At 39.8% G+C, this 21,353-nt stretch overlaps 2 long non-coding RNA genes across 2 annotated transcripts in view; both read left to right on the top strand.

Annotated features, from left to right (window-relative positions):
• The window catches only part of LOC138906575 (uncharacterized), a 64,333-nt gene that overhangs the window by 31,683 nt on the left and 11,297 nt on the right, over positions 1 to 21,353 (top strand). The window lies entirely within an intron of this gene.
• Positions 1,079 to 9,039, top strand: LOC138904964 (uncharacterized). Its single transcript, XR_011413494.1, has 2 exons — positions 1,079 to 1,345; positions 8,758 to 9,039. It is a non-coding gene; the product is annotated as an uncharacterized lncRNA (long non-coding RNA).

Genomic DNA, 21,353 nt, shown 5'->3' with positions numbered 1-21,353 from the left:
GGATTTCACCATTTTTAACCCCATTTCTTCCATTTTTGGGCGATTTTTGAGCTTTTGAGAGGGGATTTCAACTAGCAATTGGAAGGTAAGTTAATTCTACACACCTTGAGTTAAATACATAGATTATGGGTATGTTATAACCGGTAAATCTTAGAAATCAAGGATTTAGATGAAAAACCTAGATTTGTATAAAAATGAGATTTTAACCACCAAAATAGTTATGGAATTGGATAAAAATTATATATTTGAGTTCTTGAGATTATGGGTAACGTTTTCATCCAAATATTTCTGGAATCCAGGCACGTGGTCCAGGGGTGAATTTTAGGAATTTTACCATTTTGGATAGGGTAATGTATTTAATAGATGAATATCGAATTATTGAACATGTATTAATTATTTTGTATAATATTTGGATAGTTTCGGATTTTTCGGCACCGAATTGAGGTTTTTACGCGACATTTTTGACCGGAAAGCGGACTTTGAGACAAGGTAAGTCTCTTGTGTAATCTTGTGTGGGGGAATTTACCCCATAGGTGATTAAATTAATAATTGTTGTTAATTATGGGAGCTACGTACGCACGAGGTGACTAGCCCGTACGTAGCTACTATCTATGCTAAAGTCCGGGTAGTTTAGGACTCAAAGCATGAATTATTTGTGTAAATTGTATTCTTTATTTAATTAAATTATTTAAAATACATTGTGAATTGTTAGGGAAAGATAGTAAAAGATGGAAATCTTATATACTTAATTTTCTGCTTAAATTAATTAATTGTTAAAAGAAATTGTTCATCCTCTCGAATTAATTTCTAATAAATATACTATCCTTCCGGAGGTACATAAGAAAATGTCCTTCTTTCTTGTGGAGCGTGTCGAACTCCTCGGCATTATAGATGCATCTATGGATCGCGCTGCTTGTCCCTCGGCAGTGTACACAACACTCTGGATCGGGTCGTATGACCTCGGCAGAAATCGTGCCTAATAATAATAATAATTACTTGATGCCTTGATATTTTTAATTGCAGTTTGTGAATTTAATTAATAGATTGGAAATTGTTGCATTTGAAGAAATTTAATTATTTCTGTTGGTTAAATAAAATTATTGTTAACTTTGTGAATCATGTCGATTTAGATATTCTAGTTTTATTTTAATTATTATTATTGACCCATAGTGAGTGTCAAAGTCGGTCATCTCGTCTCTACCTCTTCGAGATTAGGCTTGATACTTACTGGGTACACGTTGTTTACGTACTCATGCTACACTTGCTGCACTTTTTGTGCAGCACCTGAGACAGGTGCTATCGTTGGACCTATCGGCGCGCACCCGTGTTATCCGGAGGCTTAGTGGTGAGCTGCTTTCTGAGTCGTTCTGCAGCAACTAGTGCCTCTTCCTGAATTTTTATTCTATCTATTTCATTCCAGGCAGTATTTATAATTTTTGTATAATCTACTAGGTGCTCATACACTTATGACACCAGGTCTTGGCACACACACTAGTAGAATGTTTTGATTTAATTATTTTTCTTGGTTATTTTAATTTACCAGATCTTTTCATATTGTTTTAATTTTTGCAAGTAAGAAGAGTTTAATTACTCGGTTAATTTTAAAAGAATTGAATATGGGTTTAAATTACTAGTTGACTTGCCTAGCTATAGTGTTGGGGGCCATCACGACCTATAGGTGAAATTGGGTCGTGACAACATGGTATCAGAGCACTAGGTTCTAGTAGGTTTCACAAGTTACGAGCAAGCCTAATAGAGTCTTGCAGATCAGTACGGAGACATTTGTACTTATCTTCGAGAGGTTATTGGGTGTTACAAAACTACATTTCTTCATCTTCCATCGTGCAACTGATGTAGTACAAAATATCTTTCTCTTATTCTCTCACAGATGGTGAGAACGCGCTCTAATGAGGTTCTAGACCAGGGAAGAGCTACTCCCCCAGTTGCTAGAGGCCGAGGTAGAGGTCGAGGGAGGGCTCCAGCTCGTGGTAGGGGGAGAGGATGTCCTAGGACTGTTCCAGTTATGCCGCCAGTAGGTCCAGCAAAAAATTCCATTATTGAGGAACAGGGTGAGGTGCTTGTGGCAGAGCGAGCTCCGGTGGATTTCACATCTGCACCGGGATTCTAGGATGTCATGAGTCGTATGTTGCGGTTCATGGACACTATGACTTAGGCCAGTTTATTTTCGGCATACCTAGCCACATCTCAGGCAGGCGGGGGAGCACAAACCCCTACCGTACAGGCTCATGGGCAGGCAGCTGCTGTATATCAGACCTAGGGTGCACTACACGTGGGTGGAGCCCAGTCAGTGGCAGCAGCTACACCTGAGCCCAGTCCAGCTGCAGCCGCTGATCCGCAGAAACTATTGGACAGATGGACTAGACTTCATCCTCCTGTCTTTGGGGGTGAGTGACATGAGGATCCCTAGGATCTCATTGATCGGTGCAAGGATAGACGGTACAACATGAGGATATTGGAGTCTCGTGGGGTTGACTTTGCTACTTTTCAGCTAGAGGGTAGAGCCCGTAGATGGTGGAAGTCTTATCTTCTTGGCAGACCAGTAGATTTTCCTCCCATGACTTGGGACAGGTTTACCCGTATCTTCCTGGACATGTATATTCCACCCTCTCAAAGGGAAGAGTTGCGATTTCAGTTTGAGTAGCTCCAGTAGGGTCAGATGTTAGTGACTGATTATGAGGCGATATTCCCTGAGTTATCTCGCCATGCACTTATGATACTCCCTACTGAGGTGAAGAGAGTGCGGAGGTTTGTTACGGGTTTACATACTGGCATTCAGGCCACTTTGGCTCAAGAGGTTGAGATGGGTACTTCTTATGAGCTAGTCGTGGAGATAGCCCGAAGGATTGAGGGTGTGTGTCAGAGGAGCCGAAAGCAGGTTATGAGAGATAAGCAGTTTAGATATTCTGGAGAGTTCAGAGGTGCTCCGTCTGGGGGTAGAGGTCAGTTCGTGAGAGGGCAGTCCAGTAGGCCCTCATATCCAGCACCACCGCCTCCTCGGGGTGCTCCAGTGCGACCTTATTTCAGTGCTATACCAGAAAGTTCTTATCGCCCACCGGCTATTCAGGGTTCTTCCAGTGGGTATTCAGGTCACCAGGGCCAGATTCTTAGTCAGCAGCCCATTATACTGAAGAGTTGTTATGAATGCGGGGATCCCAGTCACATACGGAGATTCTGCCACAGGCTTCGGGGTAGGCCAGTGCAGCAGGGTCAGCAGCCTATGATTACCGCGCTAGTTGCTCCACCAGTAGTACGACCACCAAGAGGTGGAGGACAGGTGGGTAGGGGCCGTCCTAGAGGTGGAGGTCAGCCAGGCGGAGGCCAGCCAGTTGGCGCTCCAGCTCGGTTCTATGCTTTTTCGGCCAGACCAGATGTAGAGGCCTCAGATGCCGTGATTACAGGTATTATTTCTGTTTGCGGCAAAGATGCCTCTGTATTATTTGATCCAGGATCTACATATTCCTATGTCTCATCTCTATTTGCTCATTTCCTAGGTGTTTCCCGTGAGTCCTTGAGTACTCCCTTTATGTGTCCACTCATGTGGACGATTCTGTTGTTGTGAATCGGATCTACTGGTCTTGTATTATTACATTTTGTGGTTATGAAACTAGAGCAGATCTCCTATTGCTTGAGATGACCGATTTTGAAATTATCCTGGGCATGGACTGGTTATCTCCATATCATGCCATCCTAGATTGCAATACCAAGACTGTTACATTGGCTATTCCAACATTGCCTAGGCTAGAGTGGAAGGGTTCGTCTGTTAGTGCATCTAATCGAGTTATTTCTTTTATGAAGGCTCAACACATGGTTGAGAAGGGTTGTTTGGCTTATCTAGCCTATGTTCGGGATACTACTGCAGAGACTCCGACTATTGATTCAGTGCCTGTAGTTCGAGAGTTCTCCGATGTATTTCCTTCAGATCTTCCAGAAATGCCACCTGATCGTGATATTGATTTCTTTATTGATTTGGCTCCAGATATCTAGCCTATATCTATCCCACCGTATCGCATGGCTCCGAAAGAATTGAAAGAACAGCTTGAGGAGTTACTAGCCAAAGGGTTCGTCAGACCGAGTGTATCGCCTTGGGGTGCACTGATATTATTTGTGAAGAAGAAGGATGGAACGATGTGAATATGTATTGATTATCATCAATTGAACAAAGTCACTATTAAGAACAAGTACCCGTCGCCGCGTATTGATGATCCATTTGACCAGTTGCAGGGTGCTAGGGTGTTCTCTAAGGCCGACTTGAGGTTGTGGAAGGTTTTTCATCTATTACAGCACCTTTGACCAAATTAACCCATAAGGGTGCTCCGTTCCGATGGTCCGATGATTATGAGGTGAGCTTTCAGAAGCTCAAGACAGCATTGACTACAACACCAGTGTTAGTATTGTCTTCCGGTTCGGGGATGTATACAGTGTATTGTGATGCTTCACGCATTGGCTTGGGTTGTGTATTAATGCAGGAAGGGCGAGTTATTGCATATGCTTCACGTCAGCTGAAGCCCCACGAGAAGAATTATTTGGTGCATGATTTGGAGTTAGCTGCAATTGTTCACGCTCTTAAGATTTGGAGGCATTATCTTTATGGGGTGTCTTGTGAGGTTTACACTGACCATCACAGTTTGCAGCATTTATTCAAGCAGAGGGACCTAAATTTGAGGTAGCGCAGATGGATGGAGTTACTAAAAGATTATGATATTACTATCCTATATCATCCGAGAAAAGCAAATGTGGTTGCAGACGCCTTGAGTAGAAAGGCGGAGAGTATGGGTAGTTTGGCTTTCATTTCAGCAAAGGAGAGGCCATTAGCTTTGGATATTTAGTCCTTGGCCAATGGATTTTTGCAGCTGGATATTTCAGAGCCCAGCCGAGTTCTTGCATTTGTTGTAGCTCAGTCTTCACTATTTGAGCAGATCAAGGCTTGCCAATATGATGATCCACACTTAATGGTTCTTCAAGAAATGGTACTACGGGGTGGTGCCAAGTTACTATTGGAGCGGAAGGTGTTCTGCGACTCCAGGATCGTCTATGTGTTCCGAATAAGGATGGACTGAGGAAACATATCCTAGAGGAAGCACACAGTTCTCGGTATTCTATTCATCCAGGTGCTACGAAGATGTATCGTGACCTAAGGCAGCATTATTGGTGGCGACGAATGAAAAAGGACATAGTTGAGTATGTAGCTAGGTGTCTAAATTGCCAGCAAGTTAAATATGAACACCAGAGACCAGGTGACCTACTTCAGCAGATGACTATACCAGAGTGAAAATGGGAACACATCACTATGGACTTTGTAGTTGGGTTGCCGCGGACCTTGCGGAAGTTTGATGCAGTTTGGGTTATTGTCGAAAGGTTGACCAAGTCGGCACACTTTATTCATGTAGTGACTACATATACTTCAGAGAGGTTGGCCCAAATATATATATTCAGGAGATAGTTCGGTTGCACGGTGTGCCAATTTCTATCATATCAGATAGAGGCCCTCAGTTTACTTCATATTTTTGGAGAGCAGTACAAAGTGAATTGGGGACCCATGTAGAGCTCAGCATAGCCTTTCATCCGCAGACTGACGGGCAGTCAGAGCGGACAATTCAGATTTTGGAGGATATGCTCAGGGCATGTGTGATTGACTTTGGAGGCCAGTGGGATCGTTTCTTGCCTTTGGCCGAGTTTGCTTATAATCAAAGTTACCAATCCAGCATCGAGATGGCTCCATTTGAGGCTTTATATGGTCGGCGATGTCGTTCGCCCATCGGATGGTTTGAGCCCGGTGAGTCTAAGTTATATGGTACTGACTTGGTGAAAGATGCCTTGGAAAAGGTAAAGTTGATTCAGGAGCGACTTCGTACAGCACAGTCCAGACAGAAGAGTTACGCGGATCAGAAAGCGCGTGACTTAACTTTTATGGTAGGTGAAAAAGTTCTCTTGAAAGTTTCGCCGATGAAGGGAATCATGAGATTTGGGGAAAAGAGAAAATTGAGCCCAAGGTTTATAGGCCCATTTGAGGTGTTGAGACGAGTTGGGGAGGTTGCTTATGAGCTTGCCTTGCCTCCCAATCTATCAGGAGTTCATCCGGTTTTCCATGTATCTATGCTCCGGAAGTATCATGCCGACCTATCACATGTGTTAGACTTCAGCACAGTTCAACTAGATAATAGTTTGGGCTATGAAGAAGAACCAATTGCCATTGTTGATAAACAGGTTCGCCAGTTGAGGCCCAGGAGGATTTCTACAGTAAAAGTCCAGTGGAGGGGACAACCAGTCGAGGAAGAGACTTGGGAGGCCGAGGAAAACATGCGAAGCAGATATCCACACTTATTCAACACTCCAGGTATAATTCTAAACCTGTTCGAGGACGAACGTTTCTTTAAGAGGTGGAGAATGTAACGACCCAACTGGTCATTTTGACTTTTAGAACCCCGTTCCTCCAAATAAAACTTTCGAATGTGCTTTTAATAATTTATGACTTGCGGGGATGGTTGGTTCAGAATTTGGAAGTGATCGGGTTGAAATCGGAATAATTGGTTCCTTAGTTTGGCTTTAAAAGGCCAAGTTTGACTTTGGTCAATATTTTAAGAAAACGAACCTGGAATCGGGATTTGATGGTTCCAATAGCTCCGTATGGTGATTTTGGACTTAGGAGCGTGTTCAGAATTTTATTTGGAAGTCCGTAGTTAAATTAGGCTTGAAATGGCTAAAACAAGATTTAAGTTTGGAAATTTGACCGGAGAGTTGACTTTTTGATATCAGGGTTGGAATCCAGTTTCAGAAATTTTCATAGCTCCGTTATGTCATTTAAGACTTGGACGCAAAATTTGGTGTCATTCCGAGTAGTATAAGTATGATTCGGCGCGTTCGGAGGAAGTTAGAAACTTGAAGTTCATATTTTGATCTAATTCGGATTTGGGGTGCGATTTCTTAGTTTTGTTGTTGAATTTCGTGTTTTGAGAGTTCGAGCAAGTCCGTGTTATGTTTTCAGACTTGTTGGTACATTTGGACGGTGGTCCCGGGGGGTTCTAGTGAGTTTTTTAACCACCCGGAGCTAAGTTGGAAAACGAGAAATTTCCAATTCTGGTTTCCTTCTTCGCGAACGCAGAAGGACCCTCGCGTTCGCGAAGAAGGAAAATTGGGAGCTGGGCTTTTGCCCTTCGCATTCGCGTGGAAGGGGACACGTTCGTGAAGCCCTGGAGTTTTGGCCTACGCATTCGCGATGGTAGACACGCGTTTGCGAAAGAGGAATGGGACTGGCGGGGATTTTTCCCTACGTGTTGGCGAGGGAGATCACGCGTTCGCGAAAGGCAGGCCAGTAAGCCTTCTCGTTCGCGAGACCCATGTCGCGTTCGTGAAGGGTAATTTTAAGGTTGTGGAATTTTGCCTTCGCGAACGCGAGGCACTGACCGCGTTCGCGAAGAAGGGATTTACTGTACCAGACATAATGTCTTAAAAAACGGGATTTCACCAGTTTTAACCTCATTTCTTCCATTTTTGGGCCATTTTGGAGCATTTGAGAGGGGATTTCAACTAGCAATTGGAAGGTAAGTTAATTCTACATACCTTGAGTGAAATACATAGATTATGGGTAGATTATAATCGGTAAATCTTAGAAATTAAGGGTTTAGATGAAAATCCTAGATTTTTATAAAAATGAGATTTTAACCACGTAAATGGTTATGGAATTGGATCAAAATTATATATTTGAGTTCTTGAGATTATGGGTAACGTTTTCATTCGAAAATTTTCGGAATCTGGGCACGTGGGCCCAGGGTGAATTTTAGAAATTTAACCATTTTGGATAGGGTAATTTATTCAATACATGAATTTCGAATTATTAAACATGTATTAATTATTTTATATAATTTTTGGATAGTTACGGATTTTTCGGCACAGAATTGAGGTTTTTACGCGACATTTTTGATCGGAAAGTGGACTTTGAGACAAGGTAAGTCTCTTGTCAAATCTTGTGAGGGGGAATTTACCCTATAGGTGATTAAACTAATAATTGTTGTTGATTGTGGGGGCTACATACGCACGAGGTGATGAGAGTCCATACGTAGCTACTATCTATGCTAAAGACCGGGTAGTTTAGGACTCAAAGCATGAATTATGTGTGTAAATTGTATCCTTTATTTAATTAAATTATTTGAAATATATTGTGAATTGTTAGGGAAGGATAGTAAAAGATGAAAATCTTATATACTTAATTGTTTGCTTAAATTAATTAATTGTTAAAAGAAATTGTTCATCCTCTCGAATTAATTTCTAATAAATATACTCTCCTTCCGGAGGTACATAAGAAAATGTTCTCCTTTCTTGTGGAGCGGTCCAAACACCTCGGCAGTATAGATGCATCTATGGATCGCGCCGCACGTCCCTCGGCAGTGTACACGATACTCTGGATCTGGTCGTACGACCTCGGCAGAAATCGTGCCTAATAATAATAATAATTACTCGATGCCTTAATATTTTTAATTGCAGTTTGTGAATTTAATTAATAGATTGGAAATTATTGCATTTGAAGGAATTTAATTATTTCTGTTGGTTAAATAAAATTATTGTTAACTCTGTGAATCATGTCGATTTAGATATCGTAGTTTTATTTCAATTATTATTATTGACCCATAGTGAGTGTCAAAGTCGGCCATCTCGTCTCTACCTCTTCGATATTAGGCTTGATACTTACTGGGTACACGTTATTTACGTACTCATGCTACACTTGTTGCACGTTTTGTGCAGGGCCTGAGACATGTGCTATCGTTGGACCTATCAGCGTGCACCCGCGTTATCCGGAGGCTTAGTGGTGAGCTGCTTTCTGAGCCATTCTGCAGCAACTAGTGCCTCTTCCTGAATTTTTATTCTGTCTATTTCATTCCAGACAGTATCTATAATTTTTGTATAATCTACTAGATGCTCATATACTTGTGACACCAGGTCTTGGCACACACACTAGTAGAATGTTTTGATTTAATTATTTTTCTTGGTTATTTTAATTTACCAGATCTTTTCATATTGTTTTAATTCTTGCAAGTAAGAAGAGTTTAATTACTCGGTTAATTTTAAAAGAATTGAATATGGGTTTAAATTACTAGTTGGCTTGCCTAGTTGTAGTGTTGGGCGTCATCACGACCTATAGGTGAAATTGGGTCGTGACATAGGGGGCGCCCTAGAGGGGGAGGCCCGACCCATTGATATAATTGATATGGTATGGTTGAGGCCGCTACACCAGATTGTGTCGTTACAGTTATGATTTAATTTGTAATAGGGGAGCGCTGTTCTTATTTGATTCAATTTCAATTATCGAGGTGAGACCTGCTATCATGCTCCATGTATAGTGAGTTAGTAATTTTGTACACCACTCACGTGTTTATCCGTATTTGATAATGTTAGCCCGTGTCTATCATTTTTATTTTTGTTCACTATTGAGGGCTATAAGTCCAAAATAAATGGCTTTCTATTACTCACTACAATACGTTTTGACGTGATTTCGGGATAATTGGATTCAATTCTATGAATTATATGCCCTACCGGGATGAGGGTTCATTATGTGTTGTGAAAATTGTTTACGAAATTTATTGAAAAGAAGAAAGAAAGGAAATTGAAAATTTTAAATGGCACAATGTGCAAAATACTTGTGATTCGGAGTTGAGAACGAGATCCTCGCATTTTTATATGCTATGAAATATTTAATGTTATATAAGGACGAAGTTCTTGTGGTGGAAAAAAAATTAAAATTAAAAAAATTATGAGTTTAAAATTCTCCCTTTGTGAAATTTAATTTATACTATAGTATTAATAGGGAGTCATACCTGTTAGGCTTATTTGATAATTCTTGTATATTTTTTGTGCATATTTAGCCATTTTCGTGTTGTAAACATTGAGTTTTAGCCTTTGAGGTGAGTGCCCAGTTGGCATTAAATGTGACTCAATAATCCGAGTAAGTAATTGTAATGACTCGACCGGTCGTTTTGAGTCCTAACACGTCATTCAGCGGTTCGAGGCATTGAGTAGCTTCATTTCAGGTGTTATGACTTGTACGTGTGGTGAGAATTAAATTTCGGGAAATTCGGAGTTGATTTGGAAATAAAATTCTAAATTTGGAAGCTTTAAGTTGGAAGAGTTGACCAAACTTTGACTTTTGAGTAGACGACCTCAGAATCGGGATTTAAAGGTTCCAACAAGTTTGTATGATTATTTTGGACTTAGGCGTATGTTCGAATCGAGTTTTGGATGACCCGGGTGTTTCGGCGCCTATTGTGGAAGTTGGCATTTTGGAAGAATTTTATAAATTTGGGTTGAAGTACATTTCAAAGTTATCGATGTCCGTTTGGGATTCTGAGTCTGGGAATAACTCCGTATAATGATTTTGGTATTGGAAGCGCATCCGGAAGTGGATTCGGAGGTCCGTAGATCATTTTGGAGTCATTTGGCGAAAGTTGGAAATTTGGATAATTTTGAGAAGTTTGATCGGGAGTGGACTTTTTGATATCGGGGTCGGATTCCGATTCCGGATGATGGAGCAGGTCCGAAATGTCAATTATGACTTGTGTGCAAAATTAGATGATAATCGGACGTGATTTGATAGGTTTCGGCATTGATTGTAGAAGTTAAAGTTTTAAAGTTCATTAAGTCTGAATTGGGGTGCGATTCATAATTTTGATGTTGTTTGATGCGATCTGAGGTCTCGAGCAAGTTTGTGTTATGTTATAGGACTGGTTGGTATGATTGGACGGGGTCCCAAGGGCCTCGGGTGTGCTTCGGGTGGTTTCGGATCATTTTGGGCTGTTTTGGAACTGTTGTTTCTGGTGTCTGGTTTCCTTCTTCGCGAACGCGAAGAAGAAATTTTGGGGGTGCTGGTTTTTGCCTTTGCGAATGCGAAGGAGGGCTCGCGAACGCGGAGAGGTTCCTAAGGAGCTTTCGCGAACGAGAAGGGGCAATCGCGAACGCGTAGAAGAAATGAAGGAGACGGGCCTAAGGCTATTTGGCCTACGCGAACGCGATGGCTTGAACGCGAACGCGATGCCTTGGATGGACAGACCTTCGCGAATGCGACACTGGTCACGCGAACGTGAAGAGGAAATGCTGGGGTAGGAACGTTTGGCCTTCGCGAACGCGAGGCATTTGTCGCGAACGCGAAGAAGAACGGGTCTGGGCAGTGTTCTGTTAAAGACGGGGGTTGGACTCATTTCCACCCCATTTCTTCATGGGAGCCGATTTTGGGGACGATTTGTGAGCACCATTTTCACCATCAATCATGAGGTAAGTGATTCCTACTAGTTGTGAGTTAAATACAAGGTTTATACATGGATTCAGACATGAAAATTTGTAGAAATTTAGAGTTTTGAAGAAAAACCTAGAAATTGGTGTTTTTGATTTTTCACCACGAAAGTGGTTATGGAATTGGATGGAAATTATATATTTGAGTTCTTGAGATTATGGGTAACGATTCCCTCCGAAAATTTCTGAAATCCGGGCACGTGGGCCCGGGGTGAATTTTAGAAATATTACCATTTTGGGTTGGGTAATTGAATTAATAGCCTCATTTCGAATTATTGAGCATGTACTAATTATTTTGTATAACATTTGGATAGTTTCGGATTTTCGGCACCGAATTGGAATTTTTACACGACATCGTGATCGAAAGTGGGCTTTGTGATAAGGTAAGTCTCTTGTCTAACCTCGTGAGGGGAAAATTACCCCATAAGGAATTGAACTAATAATTGTTGCTAATTGTGGGGGCTACGGGGGGGCTACGTACGCACGAGGTGACGAGAGTGCGTGCGTAGTTACTATTAATGCTAAAGTCCGGGTAGTTTATGACTCAAAGCATGAATTACTTGTGTAAATTGTATCTTTTATTTAATTTAATTATTTGATATATATTGTGAATTGTTAAGGAAAGATATTAAAAGATGAAAATCTCATATGCTTAATTTTCTGTTTAAATTAATTAATTGTTAAAAGAAATTGTCCATCCTCTCGAATTGATCTTATATAAATATACTCTCCTTCCGGAGGTACATAAGAAAATGTCCTCCTTTCTTGTGGAGCGGGCCGAAAGCCTCGGCAGGATAGATGCATCTATGGATCGCGCCGCACGTCCCTCGGCAGTGTACACGACACTCTAGATCGGGTCGTACGACATCGGCAGAAATCGTGCCTAATAATAATAATTATACGATACTTGGATATGTTATTCCAACTTGTGAAGTTAATTAATAAATTGGAAATTGTCGCATTTGAAGGAATTTAATTTTTTTTTCTGGTTGAAGAAAAATTTATGTTAATTCTATGAATCATGTCGATTTAAATATTATTATTATTATTTTATTATTATTAATATTATTGACCCTTAGTGAGTGTCAAAGTCGAGCTCTCGTCACTACCTCTTTGAGGTTAGGCTTGATACTTACTGGGTACACGTTGTTTACGTACTCATGCTACACTTGCTGCACATTTTTATTGTGCAGGCACAGATATGTCTAGCGGCCTTGTGGGCGCAGAGGTGTGGTTAAAATGCGGGGACTTGGGTGAGCTGCATTCTACATTACGATCCGCATCCAACAGAGTCTCCTTCAGAATTATTTATATATTTTTTTCCTGTCTAATTTGTATTCTGGACAGATGCTTTATTTTATTTTTTAACTCCCTAGTAAATGCTCGTGCACTTGTGACACCGGGTTTTGGGAGTGGTTATGGGTTGTTTAGTAATTCAGTTGCTAAATTATTTATCACTTACTCTATGAATTCTATCTTTACTATTTAATTGAGGAAATTTTGATTTCAAAAATACTAAAATAGGTAATTAAATTAATTAGTCAAGGTTGGCTTGCCTGACAACGGTGTTAGGCGCCATCACGACCTTTAATGGGTTTTGGGTCGTGACAGTAATTATGAGTTCTTCATGCCTCGCGTGTTGCCATCAGTGTTCTGAAGAATTAGATATGAAATTTTGGTTAAGATGCGATTAATTGAGGATACTGAAATTAATTATAAACATCTATTATGACCAGAGATGTGGCTATGGACATATGTATGATGTGTGCGTAGGCACGATTTACTATAACTGGTTGAGACTAATACCGTGTGTTGATGTGAGGAATTTGAAATTTATTTGAGTGTAAGGAAATTGGCTTTAAAGCTTACAAGTGTGAATAAAAGAAATAATCTCCACTGAGATGATGTTGTCGGACCCCTGTTAAATTTACGGTGACGTAGAATCACCCGTGAGTATGTGTGAAATAATGCACTCGGTAATTTAATATCATCAGAATAATTCTTGGAACGTTCGAGGACGATCGTATGTTTAAGAGGGGGAGAATCTAACGACCTGACTTGTCGTTTTAAGAATTAATACCCCGTTCAGTGATTTAAGGTCTCGAAAAGCTTCGCAATATGTATTATGATCCGCGGGTGTTGTTGAGTTTATTTTTCTGAAGATTCAGAATTAAATTAAAAGAACAATTCTTATTTAGAAGCTTAAATGGAAAGAGTTCACCGGAGAGTTGACTCTTGAGCAAACGACCCCGGAATAGAATTTCGATGATGGCAATAGTTTCGTATGATGATTTCGGACTTAGGCATATATTCGGATTTGGATTTGGAAGTTCGTAGGTCAATTCGACGCATTTTGGCGAAAGTTAGAAAATATAAGATTTTTGGAAGAATCCGACCGAAGGTTGAATTTTTGATAACGAGGTCGGATTATGATTCCGGAAATTGGAATAGCTCCATTACATCATTTATGACTTGTGTTCAAAATTTGAAATCATCCCGGATTGATTTGATATATTTCGGCGCAAAATATAGAAGTTGGAAGATTTGAAAACTCAAAATTTGATTCGATGCGCGATTTGTAATTTCAGCGTTGTTTGACGTAGTTTGAAGCCCCGACTAAGTTTGTATTGTATTTTAGGATGTGTGGTATGTTCGAACGGGGTCCCGAGTGACTCGGGTGAGTTTCAGGGTGGTTTCGGATCATTTCTAGGCCATTTTTAGTTGCTGGTTTTTGTCCACAGAGGTATGCATCGCGATCGCGGACAAACGGTCGCGATCGCGAAGATTAATTTTGTTGTTTGGACACTGTGAATCGCGATCGCGTAGAGGAAAATCCTGCTGCACTCACCCGACTGTGGAAGCTTATATCTCACAATCTATAAGGAATTTGGAGATGATCCAAAAATAAAAGTTATAGCTCTTTGTGTCTAGTTTTCAGAAATGTAAATCAATTAATATTTGAAGTTGTGTACAAAAAGTTATGGTGGATAAACTATATGCTATATGGGAAGAGTTTGAAAATCTCTGTTGCACAAGGCTGACTTGAAAGCTTATATCTAGCAATCTATAAGGAATTGAGAGATGAGCAACAAATGAAAGTTATATCCCTTGGTGTCTAGTTTTCAGAAAGTTAAACCATTTGCAATTTGGAGTTTTGTACCAAAGGTTATGATCATTATACTAGAGGCTATCTGGAAGAGTTGGGCACTTGTTCTTCGCGATCGCGAAGCATTTTAAGCGATCGCGAAAGGCAAATTTTGGGCTGAGAAAAGTTGTGCTTCGCGATCGCAAAGCATTTTCCGCGATCACAAAGAGCAAATACCTGGGCAGTAGCTATATTTCGAGGTTTCAACCATTTTTAACATATTTGGAGCTATGGAGCTCGGATTGAAGCGATGTTTGAGACGATTTTCACTATATGGATTGGGGTAAGTGTTTTATATCCGAAAGTGATTATACTTCATGATTCTATGGTTATATTCATCATTTATTTTGGATTGAAATGGAAGAAATCAAGAGTTTTGCAAAACTTTTCAAGAACGAAAATTTAAGATTTGGAGGTCGAGTTGTTATCGGAATTTGATAAAATTAGTATGGTTGAACTAGTATCGGAATGGGTGTTCGGATGTCATGAAAATTATGTCAGGCTCTGAGAGGCGGGCCCCGCGTTGACCTTTTTGACTTTTTTGGAATAATTTTTTAAGCCGACATATTATTATTCAGAATTATTTTCGATAAATTTTAATGAGGTTGTACAATTAATTTGGATAGCTTTGAGTTGTCCGGAGGTCAGTTCAATCAAGAAGGCTATTTTAGAATATTGTCCTAACTTCAAAAAGGTAAGTATCTTGCCTAACCTTGAGTGGGGGAATTACCCCTTAGGCATCGAGTCTTATGTGCCATTTGTGAAATGTGAAAAGCCGTGTACGCGAGGTGACGAGTACGTACTCGGGCTTATATGTGCAAAATATATTGGGTTAAAGTTTTAGGCCTATTGTGTAGTAAATTGTATAACCGCTGACATTTATTAAATCATCTATTTGCCATGCCTCAATTCGCATTTGTTAAATTTATTTTTATATGACAATTTGATGTGATTATTACTTGTATATTTATGTGAATTCCGTGAGTTTGATGATTTGATATTTCTTGGAATTTAATTTTATTATGAATTTTTCATCTGCAAATAATTAATGAAATAAGTTTAAACCGAAGCGTTATATAATTATCAAGAATTTGAATTATGAAGGCTGTGAATCATATTGAGGCAAAGTGCCGAATAGTGAAATATTATTCGGTTGAGTTATTCACTCCCGAATATTTTGTTAAGATGTTGTGCTCATTATGGCCGAGCCGTGGGTTTCTTATTGTGAAAAGAATAATATATTATTGAAATTTGTGATATGTTGTAATATTTGAGTACTTGATGATCCATTTGTGATATGTGAGCACTTGATGTGCAGTTGTTGAAATCATATTTACTTTGGGACTACGGAACGGTATTCTGGGAGATCCCCCTGCATATTTACTTTGGGACTACGAAACGGTATTCCGGGAGATCCTCCCTTGTCTTGCATATTTACTTTGGGACTACGGAACGGTATTCCGGGAGATCCCCCTGCATATTTACTTTAGAACTACGGAACGGTATTCTGGGAGATCCCCATGTCCTGCATATTTACTTTGGGACTACAGAACGGTATTCCGGGAGATCCCCATATCTTGTATATTTACTTTTGGGACTACGAGGCGGTACCTCGGGAGTGCCCTTTTGTTGACATTTTTCTATGGATGCACTTGCCTTTGGTTATTTTATTTTTTCGTGATATGTAAATTCTTGTCTTCTTTGGTGATGTACTAGTTGACTTTATTATTATATGTTTTGTTCTCCTTGTTGTATTATATTGGCTTTGGCATTTTAGTACGAGACTCTGAAGATTTATATTTCTGGTTTTTACTGATTTTTTATGACTGAATTGTTTTAAATAAAAGAAAATTTCTATTATGTTTTAAATTAATAAGTATTAAATCCAAATCAGTAGTTTATCTGATGCTTTAATTTAAGTGCAAATGTCATTTTCTTCACTCAAACTATTTCTAAAGTAAATTGATCGTGCAGATTCTTTTATATATTGATATTTTTGGCGCGTGAGTTGTCCGTGTAGTTGTGATAGAAATATAGGCACGAGGTACCGTGAAAATATGAAAGTGGGCTGAGACCCATATTTTTATGAATATGAAATGAGGTGTCACAAGGTGACTTTTATTTGAAGGAATTATATTCCAAAATTTTATTTGAAAGAATTATATTTGAAAGATATTCATTTGAAGGAAATATATTCGAAATAAAATTATTGGAAAGTATTATATCCTGCATATTATTATTTGAAAGATTTATAGGAAAAAGAATTATATTTGAAGGACTTGATTAATTGGTTGTACTTGCATTCATTATTTGTTGAGCAATATTTATGGTGTTCTTGCCGCCCTGATGTTTATATCACTGGTTGATTATTATTGCCATCATTGTTATTTGTTTCCTATTATTCTTGTATGCTATATTACACATGTTATTAGACTAGTGAGTGTCTTGACTGTACCTCGTCACTACTCCACTGAGGTTAGTCTTGATACTTACTGGGTACCGACTGTGGTGTACTCATACTACACTTCTGCACATTTTTGTGTAGAGCCAGGTGTTGGAGATATCGGACTCGGACAGAGTTAAAGTATGATCGCAAGGATTCGAGGTAGAGCTGCTTAGTCGTCGCAGTCCCTTGGAGTCTTTCCATTTTATTGTATTGTTAATGATTATTCGAACAGTATTGAGTATTCAATCCTTGAGATCATTTCATGTATTCAGTTAGAGTTCGTGGCTCAGTATTACCAGTCTTGGGAGGTTGTTATATTTGCAATTATTTTCGATGTTGATATATATAAAAAGAATGGCTTGAATTGTAATTAAAATCGGCTTACTTAGTCTTAGAGACTAAGTGTCATCACGACGCTTGTGGTGGGATTTTGGGTCGTGACATTATATTATTCGCTAGGAGCATGCCTAAGCCAACCACACTTGGGTAGGCAAGCCTTAGGATTTTGTTTAAGTTTTGAGGCAAGAGATTGTTCCCTTTAGTTTATTATTTTATCTGGGGAATGCCCCGAGGTACATGTAAATGAAGGCCAAGGATGGGACGATATCATCATGGAAGCGTAGTATAGTATTTTTTTTATATTTTTTTTGCTCTTATTTTATTTTCTTTTATTTAGGTGGGAATAACCTCGAGCCTCTTGTTTGTTTATTTTCTCTATGTGTTTTTGCCTCGGTTTTAGTATTCTTTAAAGCCGACTAGATCAAGTGTGCAACCGTACTAGTTACGGGACTCGGGGAATGTCTAACACCTTCTCCCCGAGTCAAATGAACCCCTTACTTAGAATTTATGGTGCAGTCAGTTTTAGGGTCAAATGTGTTTTGAATGAATTCTTTTTAAAAAAATGGTTACCTGGCACACCGAAACCAAATGTCAGATAGCGACTCTGAAAAATCCTTCTGAACATAATTCTTTGTCACTTTCAGTTTGAAAACCCTTTTAAGCTTTTAAATCACTTTTTTATATATATTTTAAAGGGGGTTAAAAGGTGAAAAAAGGGGTGTGATATCTTTGGCGACTCTGCTGGGGAGTTGCAGGTTCGAGCTGGTACTTGATCTTGTTAGTTTTTTAGAATATTCGTGTCACGACCAAAACTAACCTTGTCGTGATGGCGCCTATCGTGGAACTAGGCAAGCCGACTCATTTTCAAAACAAACCAATATATTCATTTCAAAGATAATTTCAAGGTAAAAATCTCCATTTAAAGAGTTCAAATCAAAGAAAAACAGAAGTGCGGAAAAGAAAAGCCCGACATCGGGGTGTCACTAGTCATGAGCATCTACTATGATCTGTCTAACAATGTCAAGGCTAACTCAGCCTGGAAAATAGCTAAATACAACTAGAGGAAGATAAGAGGGAGAAGAGCAGGGGCTGCGATCGCCAAACAGCTACCTTACTATCTCCGAGAAAACCTGCAACCAGAATACTCAATAACCGCTACCGTGTCCAGCTACACCTGAATCTACACACAAGGTGCAGGGAGTAACGTGAGTATGCCAACTCAGTAAGTAACAACAATAAATAAAGACTGAGCAGTAGTGACGAGCAATAAAGCATGTAACGTTCATATCAGGAAATCTCAGCAAAATACCACATGCTCTTAAAAATCAGGATTTGAATCAAACATCTCGTTTAAACCCAGTTCCAGTAAAAATCATTTAAAGATATTTTTCCAACAGTTTTTCAAACAAAGGCTCAGCAAATGTGAGTAAAAATGATGAAATCATAAACAGCCCCTCGGGCAAACCTCACAGTCAGTCTTGCCACTCGGGCATACCTCACAATCACTCTTGCCACTCGGGCATTCCTCAAAATCACTCTTGCCACTCGGGCATACCTCACAATCACTCTTGCCACTCAGGCATTCCTCACAATCACTCTTGCCACTCGGGCATACCTCACAATCACTCATCACTCGGCACTCGGCACTCGCACTCAGTAGGTACCTGCGCTCATTGGGGGTGTGTATAGACTCCGGAGGGGATCCTTTCATCCCAAGCGCTATAATCTGCACGGACAACTCACGTGCGATAATAATAAAGTATGCTACAGGCGGGTAGCCCCGATCCACACTCATCCTCACAAATCAGGCCCTCAGCCTCACTCAGTCACAAGTATGTTGCAGGCGGGCAGCCCCGATCCACACTCATCCTCACAAATCAGGCCCTCGGCCACACTCAGTCATAAATATTTAAAGCCACTCGGGCATTTCAGTAAAACAAGTCATTCGGCCCAAAACATTTGTATGCATCAAAATAGAGTCATAAAACTGAGTTATGCAGTAAACAAGTATAACCATGACTGAGTATAGATTTTCAATCAAAAACAGTGAGAGGATGATACAAAATAGCCCCTAAGGGTCCAAACAACATTGGCGCAAGGCCCAAACATGGCATTCGGCCCAATTTACAAAAATTCTTTCTAAATCATATAAGTATCAACGGTTTCAACAAAGTATGCAACTTTACAGTTGCCACGGGACGGACCAAGTCACAAATCCCCAACAGTGCACGCCCACACGCCCGTCACCTAGCATGTGTGTCACTTTAAAATAATAGAATGATACAAAATCTGGGGTTTCATACCCTCAGGACTAGATTTACAATCGTTACTTACCTCAACAAGATGAACCCAATGTCGAGCAAGCTAATCAATACTCAGGAAATTTCCACTCCGTGCATATCCACCTCTGAATGCTTTCTTGTCTTCTCAATTCAATGCCAACGATCCGAAACTGAAATTCACCCCTTAATGATAATACAACGATCTACTATGCTAAGCAACTTCAATCTACAATATCAACATCCATTGGGACCAACATTAGTAACCCATTCCATAGTTTCAGCCATTTAGACAATCTACCAAACACCTAGTGGGCATACATTTATACATTTATTAACCATAGAATTAGTTCTTGAAACTCCCATCATTTATCAACAATTCATCCCACCATCATTCTTTAACAACTCATAATCCTAACATCACATGTGTGACCAACCATTCTCAAAAGTACTATTCATGCCATGAACTAGAGTTTTATAATCCAATCTTTCAACCATTAAAACATGTAACAAATGCTTCAAATACTTCTAACTACTCATAATAAACAAGTTTGAAGCATTGGAATTACCTCTAGTAGATCAATCTTGAAAATCACAACTTTGGTGATTTTTGTGTTCTTGAGGATTTGATGATGAAATCTTGTATTTGGATGTAAGAATGATGTTAGAAATCATGTATATTGAGTAATAATCAACCCAAAACATCATTAACAGCTTACCTTGGTTGATTGGACATGATTTGAGCTCAAAATCGTCCCTTCACCTCAAGAACCCTAACCCACAAATACTCAAAATATCCCCCTTCCCCGACCTTGTATTTATAGGCCCAGATTTCTGGGTTTCGGATGCGGCCCTGGATGCTTCGCATCCCCACTTCACTCCTCTTTGAAGGTCGGATGCGGACCTGGACGCTATGGCAGCACTTCACTGCCAGCCTCTCTTTCGGACGCGACCTCGGATGCTTCGCATCCGCAGGCTCCTCCGCCAGCCTTTGGCAATTTGGTCATAACTTCTTGTAGGAATGTCCAAATGACAAACGGTTTGAAGCGTTAGAAACTAGACTCAAAGATATTTAATTTGATAGGTAATACACCATATTACACTTCGTATAATGAGAGTTATGCTCAATGGAATTTAAGCCTTATGCGAACTCACTTGAAACTTTAATCTTATGAAATTGCCAACTTCCAAACTTCTCATTAACCATTCGAAATCATCCCGAGCCCCTAGGAACCTTAACCAAATATACCAACAAGTCCTAAGATATCATACGGAGCTATTGGAATTATCAAAATTAAATACCGAGGTCATTTACACATAAATCCATATTCGGTCCACTTTTCTAACTTAAATTTCTCAATTATGAGACTAAGTGTCTTATTTCACTCCGAGTTCCTTTCGGACCCGAACCAACTAATCCGATACAACTCAACACAGCTGAACAACACATAAATAAGGATAGATGGGGAAAATGGATCTATAACTCTCAGAACGAACGACCGGGTCGTTACATCCTCCCCCACTTAAACATACGTTCGTCCTCGAACGTGCCCAGAGTTGTTCCAAAAGCCATCAAATCACTGTGTAACTTTCCCATGCACATATCCGGGGGTGATCCCACATCACTCTAACCCATACAAGTCCGATAGCACAGCATAACTGAAATTCCTCAATTCAACATAGCCCACAAGCCTTCGAATCAAATTTACGACATCCGAAATTTCTTATAAGATTAGAAGTTCGCTTCTACATACCGTATAAGTCTGAACAAGCTGTACCAAAAGCCGTAACCATAACTCAAATACTCAAATTCAAATACCGCATAGCTCGAATGCTCGATGCAATGATT

This window comes from Nicotiana tomentosiformis, chromosome 2, assembly GCF_000390325.3.
Source record: "Nicotiana tomentosiformis chromosome 2, ASM39032v3, whole genome shotgun sequence".
In the NCBI taxonomy this organism is placed as follows: Eukaryota; Viridiplantae; Streptophyta; class Magnoliopsida; order Solanales; family Solanaceae; genus Nicotiana; species Nicotiana tomentosiformis.
The sequence above is the reverse complement of the archived record's forward strand: the minus strand, read 5'-3'. Positions and strand labels throughout refer to the sequence as shown.